The 15,578-nt window shown below is 43.2% G+C and overlaps 1 long non-coding RNA gene across 1 annotated transcript in view; it reads right to left on the minus strand.

Annotated features, from left to right (window-relative positions):
- Nucleotides 1-15,578, minus strand: part of LOC102455610 (uncharacterized) — a 146,416-nt gene that overhangs the window by 14,489 nt on the left and 116,349 nt on the right. The window contains exon 3 of the long non-coding RNA XR_016350555.1: nt 8,341-8,426. This is a non-coding gene — a long non-coding RNA (uncharacterized LOC102455610). The remainder of the gene's footprint in view (nt 1-8,340; nt 8,427-15,578) is intronic.

Below are 15,578 nucleotides of genomic sequence, written 5' to 3' on the forward strand. Positions count from 1 at the left end.
CATTATTTATTCATTATTAAAAATCCCTACCAAGATCTTGGATATATGATGTTAAATCTCTATATAAAGTACAGCCTCTCTCCAACTTACAAACCAGTTACGGACCAAGCAATTGGTCGTAACTCGGTTTGTTCGTAAGTCGGACGTTATACGTTGAGTTACACGTGATCGCGCTGTTTATAAGCACGGATCGCGTTCGTAACTTGGGGTCCGCCATTTACGACAGTTTTGGTTGTAACTGCGAACGGTCAAAAGTCGACCATTTGCAACTCAGGGACCGGCTGTACAACATACAGTAAAAGACAAAGAAAACAATACTTCAGTCATGTTTTCTTTAATTCCCTCATTCACAGATACTCCTCTAAGGATGTTAAGAGGTGGGCAATTGGATAATCATGTGTCAATACAAATTGGTGCTCAGACTAGGTGCTCAGAAGGAGCTACGCCCACTGCAGCTCTGCAGTTTAAATGTACAAGCAGCCTGGCTACTACTGCAGTTAGACTGCGGAGCCGCAACATGGGTAGCTGGGACTGAGCTGGGCGTGTTCAATCCCAGCTTGCGCTGGGCCCAGCAGCCCCTGTCCACATGGGGTCTCAGCAGGGAGCTGGGACCCCCTGCGGAAAGGGCTGCTGATGGAGCAGCCTCCTCTGGCTTCCCCCCACACCTAGTCTGAGCATAGGGGGAGGAAGCGGCACCATGGAGACAGGGCTGGGGGGGAACCAGCTTTTAAACTAGTTCCCTCCAGTACCGGCTCCTCCTTCCCTCACGCCTTTCTGCCTCTAGATGAGGCAGTGACATAGAAGCAGCAAAGAGGGGATGGAAATGCGAGTAGTCAACTAATCAACTATTCTTTTACATCCCTAACTCCTACAACAACAAATGTTACAACAGCAATATTAGTAATAATTAAAGAGCACATTCACCCCAATTTATCAGTGTTAAACTTGGATAGAGGTTTTGTTTGTTTGTTTGTTTGCTTGTTTGCTTGTTTGTTTGTTTGATTGATTGATTGATTGATTGATTGATTGACAGGGGGTTAAGCTAAACTTTTTGGTCTCCCAGCTTCAGCTCCTATCAAGAAAAATGTCATGGAGCAAATGTTAAAGGAACGTGGCCCTGTCTCAACAGAGGTCCATGCTCTTGAGTTGCCTCTTCACAAGATAATACATTTTGTTTAGACTCCTGGCATCACGGCGCTAACCCAGGAGTTGGTTCAAGCTGACGTGTTTTGGTGCAATGTTTGGAGAGGCGTGAAATGAGGTATTAACACCTCCCAGCTCTGGAATGGGGAAAGGGAGAAGCATCAAAAAATGACTCCTCCAGTACAGGGGTGAGGAACCTTTTTTGAGTCTGAGGCCACTGACCCACAGGAAAATCAGTCAGGGCTGCACACCAGCGAGAAGCAAAAAGAACCAAACAAACCCTGATTGACGTGGTGGAGGAGCAGACAGACACGCCCTATGTTCCCTTCACACACCAGAGCCTAAGGGGGCCCAGGCTAGTAGACTGTGTGTGCTCCAACCCTGCAGTGGGGCAGTGAGGGGGCTGGAGTGTCAGAATGGGCTCCCCAATGCTGAGAGGGGGGAGCCTTAAGCCTCGGGGGTCAGATCCAGGGAAGCTGGCGGCCCCAGGGCCTTAGGGTCCCCACTCCTGCACTAGTACTTAGAAGCTTCAGGGGGTAGCCGAGTTAGTCTGTACAGCATCCCATCTCATGCCATTCCTCTGCTTTATTTCAGGAATCGCTTTGGAAAGCGTGCATGTGTAATGGGAACTGCCCATAGACAGATTGCTACTCGGAGCATAAAATAGCTCCTGAGGCGGGGACAGAAGGCACACGGTTGATGTTTGTTTTTGAAAGAGAACAACCCTTCCCGGTTGTTTGTTTGTGGAAGGTTGTTTGTTTGTGGAAACAGGTCCTTGTCGGACCATCAAGTATCAGACTCAACTGTGAGCGAGCCCTCATAAGAGAAACACCCTTCCCAGCTGGGGGTAGCTGTGTTTTATTGTTCATACTGCGACTACGGTAAATCAGCTCAACTATGATTTATTGATACGCACACGCACATGATAAAGAACTGTCAAAAATAAAATGAAGAGCTGGCTCAAATCTCCAGGCAAAACAGTGGGAGCGCTGACCTCCTACTGTACATAAACCCTTCCTGAGTAAATATTTCTGTCATGTAAAGATAAAAGATTATTTTTATAACTTGTAGCAAAATTGGATGCTTCATCCCAAAATGCAGGGTTTGAACTGCTTCACACTGAAAGGACATGTGGAAAATCCTTGCTTTCTGAACTAAAATGAGCAGGCGGGTTAGGAGGGCGTGGGGGAGAGATTAGCTGTCTATTTATTTTGCTCCGTGTCCTACCTCTGACGGATTGCTATGATTGTCCAGTTATCAGAGCGTGATTCTAACTTGGCAGTGCTCTAGGACTGTTGATGGAAATGCCAATGACTCCTGAAACATTCTAATGTATGCATCTTGTGAGCATGATATCACACACACACTCCTTGCTCATTACAGGACAGATCTTCCACTGCACAGATCCTCGCACCAAGCTGGTGGTGAAAAGAAACTTTTGAGAGGATTCTAACAGCTTCCTGGGGATTCTCCAGGCATGGGGAGATGCCTCGCTCAACTCTATTACTTTTTCTGGGACAGGGGATGTAGTCAGGGCCTCATTATGACTTTCGTGGGCCCTAGGCACTTTTGCCTTCATGGGCCCCTCCCACCATAATAATATCAATATTAAAAATTATTTTTGATATAACTTTAAATACTTTTTTTTGTTGTAGGCAAAATTTAATAGATTTTCATGGGCCCTAAAAGTTTCATTTTTTTCTGATGTGAGAAAAAAATCAAAACATTTTCTTCAACCCTAAAAGTTCATTTTTTTCTTCTGATTTTAAAAGAAATTAAAACATTTTCGTGGGCCCCTAAAAGTATCGTGGGCCCTAGGCACTGTGCCTACTGTGCCTAATGGATAAGTCATCCCTGGATGTATTGCCACAGTGCTACCCAACTGCCAGAAAGTTCTTTGGAGGATACTGCAGCCTATCCTCTAAGTAGTCATAGGGTCAAACCAGCCTGAGCTAAGAACTGCTGCAGGGCATTTCTCCCTAGCTCAGCTGTAGCAGGGGAAGTTCTGGTATTTTTGAGGCTTAATTACTACATGCCCACTGTGACGGGGTGAGGCAACCCCGCCACTCCGTCCTGCCAGGAGACGCGGGCGCTGATAACGGGGCGGAGGATGCTAGCCGGGGGAGCTGGAGCTGAAGGCCTGCTGAGAGTCCAGCCGTCATCCAGGTGCGACCGGGATGCCCGCTGACGTCGGCAGCATGACGCCGGGGGGGGCGGGGCACCCGGAAGTGCGCCAGGGCCGGCAGAGGCTGCGGGAGGTACAAAGGGAGGGGAAGCGCCACAGGGAGGGGGAACAGCACGGGGGGAGAGAGACACCGCCGAAGCGCGAGGGATCCCGGGAAGGAGGTAGAGGTGGGATGTGGGCTAGACCCGCTGGCGGGGTTGGCAGCGACCCAGGGCGGGGTTGGCAGCAATCCAGGGCGGGCCGTGAAACCCAAGAGCAGGCGAGTTTAGGGGCAAGACCCCACCTGCTACCACCAGGAGCATTGAGTTCCTGGTGTTAGGGCCCTGGGTCGGGGTCCGGAGAGAGGGTGGGCCCGGACCCCCCCACCCCGCCACCAGGGCGAGCAATAGTGCGGCCGGGGTGAGCCGTAACGGGGTACACCGAGAAAAGGGGGACCCCTTCCCCCCCAAGGCGGGGTGACCTGTGACACCCACACATTAGATCGCCCTCCTTTCCATAATATTATATATATGTACAGAGATGAGAGAGATTGAGCAAATGAGAGTACAATTAATAATGTGCTATTCTCTCTGAGGCTTGAAAAAAAAAAGCCGGTATCAAAAGGTACAAGATTTAAAACCACAAAAGATGTCTTAAAAGTGAAACTCGGAGAAGTCTGCAGCCCACTCACTTGGTTGGAAAATGCAGACCGTCTTCAAAGGAAGTTGGTGAACATTACTGCTAAAGCTGCTGGCTCTAATTTATAGATGTCCATCTGAAGGCTATTTATCCCATTTCCTAGTGATTGTGTCCTCCTAGCTATGTATTAATTAGATCCAGCTATTAGCGATGTACCGCTACTCTCTTCAAGATTGGGTTTGGAACACTGTTTTACTTTGGTTGTAATAACATCTTGTTCTTTTCAGTTGCTTACTTGTAATAACTTTTTATGAGGTTCAGAGGTAACCAAAAATGTTAGCTGTTTTTACGTGTTGTGTGTATACATGCACTCACACAAACATACATGCACGCACTGCGGTCATCCTTAATGACTTGCTGGTTCGCCTTAGATAAATAAATATGGTTCCCTCTGTTTTTGCTATGTTGCCTATACTTAACTGTAGGGAATGTCTATGCAACACTGAGGTAACATTGTTTTGTAACCAACAGATTTTTAAAGGATGACCATGGATATGTGTGTGGGTGTATAAATATTTTCATACATGCAAGCTCACCCAAAGAAAAGGCTCAATTCTGCATTCCTTTCTCAGGCAAAACTCCTATTGGTTTCATTAGTAATTTTGTCTCACTGTTACAATTACAGGACTTCTCCCTCAGAATAAAAGTCTCTTTGGTTTACACTGTAGCTAAGATCTCAGTTTCTGTTCATTGGAATCTGTGCCACATTACTTCAGGAGTAGGGACCCACTAAGGCCTGGTCTACACTACATCAGAAAGTCGAAGTAAGATACATAACTACAGCTATGTCAAGTATGTAGCTGGAGTCAACGTATCTTACATCACGTTTCCATGCCGTCCACCCAGCGGGAGGCTGACAGGAGCAAACTCTCCCATCAGCTTCCCTTACTCCTTGTGAGGCACTGACAGGGATGCCCTCTGCGTTCAATTTAGCGAGTCTGGTATAGACCTGCTAAATCAAGCCCCAGAAGATTGACTGTGGCAGCGCCAATCTTCCCCATAGTGTAGACGTGCCCTGAGTCATACACTTTTGTAAATGTTCTTGTAGATATTTTGCATGGCTTTCGGCTTGGTTTTGAGCATACAGGATGAAGAAATTGAAAATTCCTTCATTTGCACTGATGTAATTCAGTCTTCACTGAAGTCATTTGACCATGAAGAGAAATGGCCCAAAGGTTTGAGGAATCCTACCCGTTCCTTGCCAACTAATGCTCCTGGCATCTCTGTTTTTAAATTGGCCATGATTGGTCATTGTTAATCAATTGGCGTAAGGGAAGTTGCCTTTGCACTCTTGCTGCTCTTTGTACTGGGCCACATGTACTGTATGTGCACTACTGCTCTCTGTTGGAATGGATGAGAATAGGTCCTGATTTTACTACAGCTTGCAAAGTGAGTTATGTTAGTCAATAGTTTGTGTGCTTGCTAGTTATATGAGCTGCAAGATTTTCTTTAGGTTAAGAGCTGGAGATAAAAAGATAAAGGCATTACACAGAGCTCTGCTTTTTAGCCTACAGTAACTGAAACCAATTAATACACCCAACAAACTGATACTCCTCTTTAAATCACTAGTGCATCAAATTTCATAATAATCTGACTTCTAATCTCCCATTCATTGGTAAAAGGGGGGGGGGGAAGTCTCTCTGTGGTATTTTGGTTTCAACATTTAATTAGATTGGTTCCACCATTATTGGGTTTTAAAAATAAAACATGATTTCATAACGAAGAGTGAAACCACAGACGAGATGGTGTTGTAATTGGAATCAAACAGATAAGCAAGAAAGCAATGCCAGATGCTTTGGGGGGAAGAGAAATCTCAACTTAAATCAGATTTAAACAGATGTTCTGATGTCTGGAGTTTGCCAAACATTTCATATTCAAAAAGCTTGGTGTTTTCATTTGAACCCTCTCTTCTCCAGATGAGAAAAACCTGCGCAGATCAAATAAAAACATCAACCTGTATCTTTACCAGAACTTGATCCCAAAGGCTTTTTGAGGTTTGGAAGACTTTGGTTAACTTGTTTTGCTTCTTTTTTTTCATTTTTTTTTCTCTGCTGGTTTCAGCTGAGAGTATCAAAAGTAGCAGGAAAGTAAGAGGGGTGGAAAAAACCTGTTCTTTCAGAATTACAGACTGAGAAAGGATAAGAAATATGCTTTTGTAAGTTTCCAAAGAAGTTTAGATAAGGTCTTGGTTGATTCAACAGCATCCAAACTGAGCCTCCAGATTTTCAAAGATTCCTTCATCACTCAGACATTTTAATCACAGTTGGGAGCTGAAAACTTAAGACCTACATGAATATTACTAGTTTATTATTAAAAGCCTGAGCTTTAAAGGAACAGCTTCCAGCCACTGGATGCAATTAGTAAGTGTTGAATAACAGATAGATACATTTGGCATTTGAAACATTGACAAAAGCAAGGTGTGCAGGGTATAACCACCCAGATTAGGGTAGGGAGACAAAGAGTGAAATATTGGCTCCACTAATTTGTTGAGATTGGTCCTGCTTTGGGTAGGGGCCTGGACTTGATGACCTCCTGAGGTCTCATTCAGCCCTAGGATTCTATATCAATGGCAAAACTTCCATTGACATCAATAGAAGTAGGATTCCACCCACCACATAACATTTGCTGGAGCTGCTCAAAATAAGACACTCTCCTCCGCAGTAGGGGCTTGTATAGGTTTAACTGTAGAAGATTCCATTGAAAAGTCTATCGGTTACCCCTTCACATCCCTAGCTGAGAGTTGGAACCTTTACCCACCTATACCCTGTGCTGGCACACTGGATAGGCCATGCCCTGACCTCAGGCTATGTCTACACTACAGCGGGTTTTTTTCAGAAAAACAGCTGTTTTTCTGAAAAAATTTAAATTACGTCCATATTGCAATCGTGTTCTTTCAGAAAAAAAACATGAAAGAACAGAGGGGTTTTTCCAACATTGGTAAACCTCTTTCTACAAGGAAGAAGCCTTTTTCCAAGGCTACGTCTAGACTGCAAGCCTCTTTCGAAAGAGGCTTTTTCGAAAGATACTTTCGAAAAAGAGCATCTAGACTGCAACCAGTACTTTCGAAAAAGCAAGCCACTTTTTTGAAAGAGAGCACCCAGGCAGTCTGGATGCTCTCTTTTGAAAAAGCACAGTTTGCATTACACAGCGCCTTTTTTCGAAAGAGCACTTTTGAAAAAAGGTGTTATTCCTCGTGAAATGAGGAGTACCGCTGTCGAAAGAAAAGCCACATTCTTTCGATTTAATTTCAAAAGAACGCGGCTGTAGTCTAGACACAGGTGAAGTGTTTTAGAAAAAAGGCTACTTTTTTCGAAAAAACCCTGCAGTCTAGACACAGCCCAAAAGAGCTCTTTCAGAAAAAGGTGTGTGTAGACGGGGAAGAGGGAGTTCTTTCGAAAGAAGAGGAAAGAGGAAAAAGCACAGGTGCTCTGGTGACCACTCCCTCCATACTAATCACAGCTTAAATGCAAGATAGTCCAACGATGGTCTAGACAGTACTGGGTCCTGCCATGAGGGTAGGGGACTAGACTTGATGACCTCTTGAAGTCCCTTCCAGTCCTAGTATTCTATGATTCTATGGCATTCATTCAGGGTGGACGCTATCTTTCGAAAAAGCAGATCACTTTTTATGCGCTTTGGCAATGTGAATGCTCTCTTTTGGAAAACGTTTTTTCAGAAGATCTCTTCCGGAAAAGCTTCTTCCTAAAGAAGCCTTCAGTCTAGATGTACCCTCAATAAAAAAGTAAAAAGGGATCATGAATATCATCAGTTTAGAGGAATGTCTAGTAGAAGAAAAGGACATCCATTTTTTTCTGAACGAGTGACTGTCTTCATCTGAAAGGAATGAGTTTGGACTCAATCCAAATGTGCTACTCAAAATTCAGCTCAGATCTAATGTTCCATCTAGAATTAGGAGCTCCCAGGGTCAGGAAGCTGTCTTGAATTTTGTCGGCAAAAGATCTGTACAAATGAAAGCTAGTCAACATGACAGAAGCCAATAATGAAATATCTATTCTGTTCTATAGTTGTTGGGGTTTTTTATTCCAAGTACAGGGAAACCTGAATTTATTAAAGTCTTGAGGGACATACAAACCAGGTTGTGTAAACATAACTTGAATAACAAGGAAAATTTAGAATTCAGGTCAGTGGCTGATGAAGAGCATTATATAAGAACTAGTCTATCAACATCATAGTCCCACAGATCGGACATGTGATATCTGAAAACTGTTCCCGCTCCCATCATTGATTCAGCTCTGGAGTTCACCTTGGGAAATCACTTAGCTTCTCTTTGACTTCAGTTTCTCCATTTATAAAATAGGAATAACACTGCTTACCTGTCTTTAGAGAGATCGTTCAGATTTGTAGATTACAGAGACCCCCTTGTTTCTCAGAACACATTTCTCTTTCAGAAGAAGTCCCTCTGCAAATTAAAAGCAAAAGTAAAATCACCTCGGAGCCCCTATATTCATCTCTAATTTCCTCCAAATGAGCTGTTAAGATTTAGTTTACAACTATGTCTTAAATTCTTCAGGTTGAACTTCTCTAGTCCAGCACCCTCGGGACCAGACCGGTGCTGAACCAGAGAATTTGCCGAACCACGGGAGGTCAATATTGTCTAGCAGCATTGCCAACACTTCCACTGCTTACTGGGCTCTCAGAAAACATTTCGGGTTACATTAGAGCTAAATAACAGCACAGAACACTGAGAGCCAGGACTGGTGGCTGTAAGCAAACTTTATGGAACTGCAGGAAATTTGGCCACACCCACAATAAGTGGGCATCCAGCTTACTAAAATCATGCTGGACCATGGATGTTGCTGGATCAGAGAATGCCAGACTAGAGAGGTTCAACCTGTAGTGAGACATCTAGAGAGCAGAAGGGCAGTGGTATATTTCATAAGCTAGAAAATGTGTGTGTTACTAGTATTTCACCCATCTATATGTTTTAATCTTGTGTAAATTTCCCTCCTAAGATCCAATTATCTTTGCTATCCTACTAGGGTTAATACTCTACAGGGACACTTGAAGTCTGTGATATCACATGGCTTAACTACAGCTGGTCCCCGAGTTGTGAATGGTCAACTTATGACCATTCGCAGTTATGAATTGCTTGGTCCGTAACCGGTTCGTAAGTCGGGAAGAGGCTGTAGTTAATTCTTTGCCATAGGGTATGTGTAACATTAATGCTAATACTAAATGTTATATAGAGGATCCATGTTACAATTAAACCTTTTTTTCATATGCAGCAAATCCCTCGGAATAAGGGCAAAATCTGCAAATTTCTCATTCTGAGTGGGTTCATTGCATAGATCTTGAGCATTCTCTGGGTGTGACTACTTAGCCTTGAATGCTTCATAAACAATCAGAAAGTAAATGTCATGTCATATTGAATTTAAAAGGCAATTTTTAACCCGGACTCTGTGATAAAGTATATTTGAATTATACACTAGTTCACATAATATAATTCATAAATCTCATTATTGGTAAATTAAAGGCAAACAAATTATGCTGTCCTTTTTTGTTCAGCTCCTAGAATTAATTTACCAATAAAAGCTAAATAAGGGACTGATTAAAAAACCATTGAAATCAATGGAAATACTTCCTTTGTATGCAACAGACTTTAGTCACAGTTGAAATAATTAAAACTGAAAGTTTGCAGTACTAGGATGGATAGGTTGTATAATATAACACACTATTTGCAGGAAAAGATGTTGTTTGCTTTTCATACACCACAGAAGCAAAGGAGGGATTAGGAGATATATTACAGAAGTACTGTCTGTGTCTTCTTAAGTTTCATATCCAGTTAATAATTAATATTTGGATCCTATAGCATAGATTTTTAAGCCATTTAGGTGCACAAAAGTATTCAAAAAATACAGGACTAATTTTTACATGCCATAATTATTGTATGGGCAATTAAGACAATAGGGCACATAAATTCCCAGTTCTGCCGAAAATGTTAGCAGAAAGCAGTTAGGACAATTAAAAGTGCAAATTAGATATGCTGTCATGCACACATTTAAGATTTGGCTCCAAACACTCACGCACTTTTAGGCAAACAATTGCCATGGCTCAAACTGCAGAATGTATAATAATTATAGATTTTAGGATACAGAAGTGAAGGAAACAAAATAAATCCAAGTTGCCTGTTAATAGAGATGCAGGAATTTAGTTTCCTGTTTTAATGTATTAATCTTCCATGAGTGGTTTGTACATATTTGGAATATAAGGAGTTGAACTGAGCCAAAGAAAATTCTGTCCAAATTTTATTATTTTCCAAATGATGCCTCATTTATTACTGTAGGCAGCTCCAAGTCTCCAGGGATTAACATTTTGGCGGGACAGAATGATTAGATTCAAGATCAGGAGGAGCCCTAGCGTCTGAGGCTCAAAGTATTTCATGCAACAGCAACAGAAACATCAGACGTAACATAACTTTTGTCTTTCACTTCTTATGCTCCAACCGAAATGCATTTTTGAGCTCTTCTCAAGCAAAGACTGTCAGTGTTAAAGATTTGGCAGCACTTTTTGTCCACTATAATCTATGAGCTGCTACCTTCCTTGCGTACAGATCTTGGTATAGCGAGGTATCTCCAACATTATCAGTATGGATTACATGTTAATTATTATTATTGCTAATCAAGATACTTGTCAATGAACACTTTTCATCAGAAGCCCTCGGCGCATTTTTGCAAACAAGACCCAGATCAGGCAATTGCTAAGCACATGAGTAGTCTCAATGACTTGAGCTGGACCTTTCATGTGGTTAAAGTTAAGCAGCATTTAGAGAAACTGGCCTTAAATAATTAATCCCCAAAATGAGAATTAATCGAGTAGGTCACCACAATTCAGGTACTCAGTGGATTTAGCCTTGCTGTGCTCCTGGAGTATCCAAAATGAAGTCAGAATTTCTCTAAATTTATTAGAAATTGCTTTACAGATTAGTTTCTCATGCCTTAATCATCAATATGCAAAATCAGAGCGGTGTTGCTTGCGAGTGATTGTCTGATAAGTTGCATGGTTTGCTCCCTGACTAAATGAGCACCCATGCATTTCAAGCATACATACTTGAAGTACTTCCACACACACGTTTCATATTTGGTTTTCATGACTCCTCAAGTATGTATCTTTGAAATTCGCTTCCACAAATGGTTTTGTTAGTCACTTGAAAGTGAACTTAAAAGGACCATGTACTATTGCTTGCTCCTCGACAGATCATTAAAGTGAGATTTGGAGGTTTTTTGAGTTGTCCTGGGTCACAGAACAAGTGGTTATGGAACCTGGTGTTTAAGGCAGGAGCACTGATTCATAAGTCCCTCCTTCAACAACCCCACAATATTGCCTTTCTTATGAGAAACTGCCTGGCAGCGAGCACAGTAAGAAAAGAGTTAAAAGTGTAGTGCACAACTGAAAGGAAAGAAACTCTGCTTAGTCCTTCCTGAAAGGAACTGTAGGTCCAGGTGCAATGATACATGAAGTACCTCAGTACAGGGACTACTTCATACTTTACATCAGTGGTCCCCAACGCGGTGCCCGCAGATGCCATGGCGCCCGCCGGGGCATTTGTGTGCACCCACCGACAACCTGGGCCGGCCCCGCCCCCTGCGCGTGATGCACGGGAGGCGCCGGCGCCTGGTGCGCAGCGCTCGGGCGGCCCCAGCCCCGGGGCACATGCGGGCGCGCGGCGCCGGTGCCGGACCCAGGCGTGCGGCTCGGGCAGCGGCGCCGGCCCTGGGCCCACGGCACAAGGCGCTCGGGCGGCCCCGGCCCTGGGGCACATGCCGGCGCCGTGTGCAAGGGCATCCCCGCCCCTGGCGTGCCCCAGGACGCCCGGCGCATGAGTGGCCCCACCCCCCAGGCGCCCGGCGCATGAGTGGCCCCGCCCCCGGGCGCCCGGGAGCCTCTATAGGTTGGGGACCACTGCTGTACATTCTGTGCAGAGCTCTCGACACTCGGCAAATAACATAACAGGAAATTAATGAAAGTTGTTTTATACTTTATCTGACTAACTATATTGTATTCAAAACCTCATCGTGTAATTGCAAGCAGAGCAATTCAACTAGCAGTTTAATGTTTAAAAACTGAGCTAGTAAAGAATTAGGACTAGGCAACCTCCTCTTTTTTTTTCTTCGTGAAAGGGACAAGAACCCTGGGAAATGCCTTGAAACAGCCCAATTTTGTTGGAAAACAAGATGCCTCATCGCCACTCTTCCAACTCCATCTGTGTTTAATTGTAACAAAATTAATACAAAATAATAAATATTATGAGGTTGGGAGTAGCCTTGGAAACAGATAGAAAATTGATTGCTGTAAAATTTGATATACTCATCTTATATTTCATCAGCATTCTATCAGTCAAGGGGAAATTTTTCAAAGGCACAAAAGTTTTAGTGGGAGATGGGGGACTGAGATTCCTCTAGTGACTTTAAAAATCTTCCGCTTAGTCCCTACTAAAATTTATATTTTCATGAAGGCTGAGCTCCCTGCTTTGGGTGGGTGTAGCTGGATAAGAAAAAAGCGCGGCCCTTCTTGAATCTCATCTTTCTACAGAAACCTCCATCTGGGCTCCCTGCATTCATGGCTGTGGAAGACACAAGGGTTTGGTCCAAAGAGAGAGATGTGCATGTGTTATTTCTGTCCTTTCTTAATATTAAACAATCATTGGGTGGATTCATGCGTACGTGTGTGCACACACACTATACATAGGTACACTTGCCAGAATAAGATCCTAGAGTAAAAAAAAAGTTATTTCAATATTTTTCCTGCTAATTTCCGGAAACCATCCCAAATTTCCATGGCAAGGTAACCAGGCTCGATTCACCAGGGAAAGGAAGTTTGCATACTTTAAAACAGATTGTTTGTCCCCACACTCCCACCAAAGAGGAAGGCATTGAATATCATATAAGGGAATTGGGAAAAGGGAAAGAAGTAGCAAAATTGTTGGACATTAATAGCATTCATCTTTTAAGCATGCATCATGGATCTGTAATTGTTAACAAAACCGTACTGTAAACAATTGGTGCCTTAAGCAATGGCAGTGAAGCAGCGTCAGAAGGCCAGATCTAAATTTAAATCTCCATTCACTAGGAATTTTTTGTAATGGGAACCCTTTCAGCATTGTTTAGGAAGAGTCCTCTTTAGCCCATATCAGGAAAAACAGATCCTCTTATTTCCTTATAAATGACAAATAAAGCCCAAGGAGGTCTATATCCCACACAGATATATGGCCGGCCTTCAGTGATGTTGCGTGAGGAGTAAAAGCTGGCACAGAATTTGGCCTCATATACGGTACGGTTCATTGTAAGATTTAAGTCTGATGGGGGTGGATGGGCAGTACCCAAAAGAATTAGAAAATTATGGGATAGAAAACAAAAACGAGGGGTAATTTAGGGTTAAGTGATAAGTAATTGACCCACAGAGATGTGAGAACCACAGGCAAGAGACTTTTGGTGGCAGGCTTTGGAAATTCTCTCCCAGTGGAAACAGGGCTTACCTTGGCCCAAACTACACTGGCCGCTAGATACCACAATGATGGACACACTTGGAATGGCACACATTCAGTACAGGTTGTGAGATTTCAAAATCCATTGCAAGTTGCATTTCATTGTCTAGATTTTCCAGCTGAGCCTGGACTAGGAACACCAGACACTTAGCCAACTGGGTGGGTTTTCTTTGTAGCATGGTGCTGGGTTGGGACATGATGCAGAAGTCCCTTTCGTTAGAAATGCTAAAGGAGTCTAATGTAAACCATGTAAAATGAGCTAAATTCCACAGTGGTGGACTCTGTGGAATAATCTCCATCGTAAATCAGTTTGATTTTGCTCTCATTCAGCACAATGACCAAATTTCTGTTGTATCAAGTTCTCTCCTGGGGTAGGTACTCTGATTCAGTGGAGCTGTCAGATGGAAATTTATTTTCACCAGAAGCAGGGTGATTCAGGGATGAGATTCTTGATTAGTGCTAAAAGCCCTCTGAATCTGCATTTTTGGCACACGTCTCCAGAAGCTATAAACTGGAGTGCACCCAATTCTGTGGATTTTTTTCTGGATTTCCTTCTAGATCTGACAACTCTTTGGTCCCATCTGTGTGCCCCAGACTAAGTAAGCAGTGTGTTCTGAATGATCAGATCATGGTCTCTTCTCAATCCTGCAAGAATAATTAGTACTAGGGGGCAAAAATGCAGAACATTTTTACTCAGCGCACTAAATCTCTTCTTCTGTTTGCAATTTCCTAAAGTTGTGCAGCCTAAGACAGCAATCAGAAAGTCGTGCATTGCACCTTGCAAATAGCTCTATTGCTGAGCACAAGCTGTCTATCCAAATCTCATCTGTTCAGAAGCAGTGCAATTTATCTTAGACCAGTATTTTCAAAGTATCTTCTCTCTCTCGCTCTCTTTCTCTCTCTCTCTCTCTCTCTCGCTCAATCCTTGTCTATCATTTGTTAACTGCTGCAAGTTTGGATGATAGGCTGTGGGGTCAGAGCCAAGGCAGAGAACAGAGATTTGCAGCGATCACGCAATGCTTCTAAGCCTGTGGCTGGAGTAAACAGAATCTCCTTAAAGGTCACTTCTTCAGGCTCCTGCCAAAGGAAGCTGCACTCATTTTTCAGACCCTTAAATGCCAAGAGTAAAATGCACTGAGTCACAGTTTTCCTACATGTTCCTGGTTTGTGATGAGTCTACATAGGAGGCATTTCCTTGCCAAGAAAAATGTCTTTCCCCTTTTGAACCCAGAATAGACCCATAGCACCTTTTTACAAAGTTACGGGTCAGGGCATTTTGGGGTAGAGACTGCAGTTGAGCCCATCTGTGTGCTCTGGACCAAGGTTTTTGGAATGATCAACAATGTACTCTGAACAACTATATCACAATCTCTTTTGCAATCCTCCAAGAATAATTAGTGCTGGGTGCAAAAAATGCAGAACACTTTTTACTCAACGCGCTAAATCTCTTTTTTCTCTTTGCAACCTGTCTAAAATTTCCTACTGTCATTTTGTCTCCTTCAACAATGGCTTCTCTTGAGCTAGCCTACAAAGCCACCCCCTTTTTCTGTGTTTAAGATGTAGAATTGTGTTTTTCCATTGCCTCTAAATTTATCCTCCATCTGGCACCAAAGCTGTCAGATCTGGAAGGAAATCCAGATAAAATCTGAAGAGCTACAACCCTTATCCACAGATCTGAGCAGCCCAATGAAGCCACTGAAACTACTTGCAGACATGTTATTCAGCTTGAAGCCTGGTTGTCAACTCTGGCACTAAAGTCCAGCCTTAGAAACATCCTTCCACGAATAGTCACTGTGTTTATATGAACCGTGCAACAGGTCTCCTCTCTCTTACCCCAATTCATGTCCATAATAATCTCTGGGTTTCATTAGGCAGTCCTGGCTGGATACATAAATAATAAGGCTGTTGTCAAATTTCCCTATGGTGTACAAGGGCAGATCTGGAAACCTAAAGGCCCTGACCTTCATGTTTCTCAGCAGGGAGTGAAACACCCTCTGAGCCGAAGCAGTGGGAAAATGAGAGTCTGTGTTATGCTTTAATGTGATACTGACAGGCAAATGTAATTTCTCA

The sequence above is a fragment of the Pelodiscus sinensis genome, chromosome 12 (genome assembly GCF_052426305.1).
Source record: "Pelodiscus sinensis isolate ZL-2025 chromosome 12, ASM5242630v1, whole genome shotgun sequence".
NCBI classification, from domain to species: Eukaryota; Metazoa; Chordata; order Testudines; family Trionychidae; genus Pelodiscus; species Pelodiscus sinensis.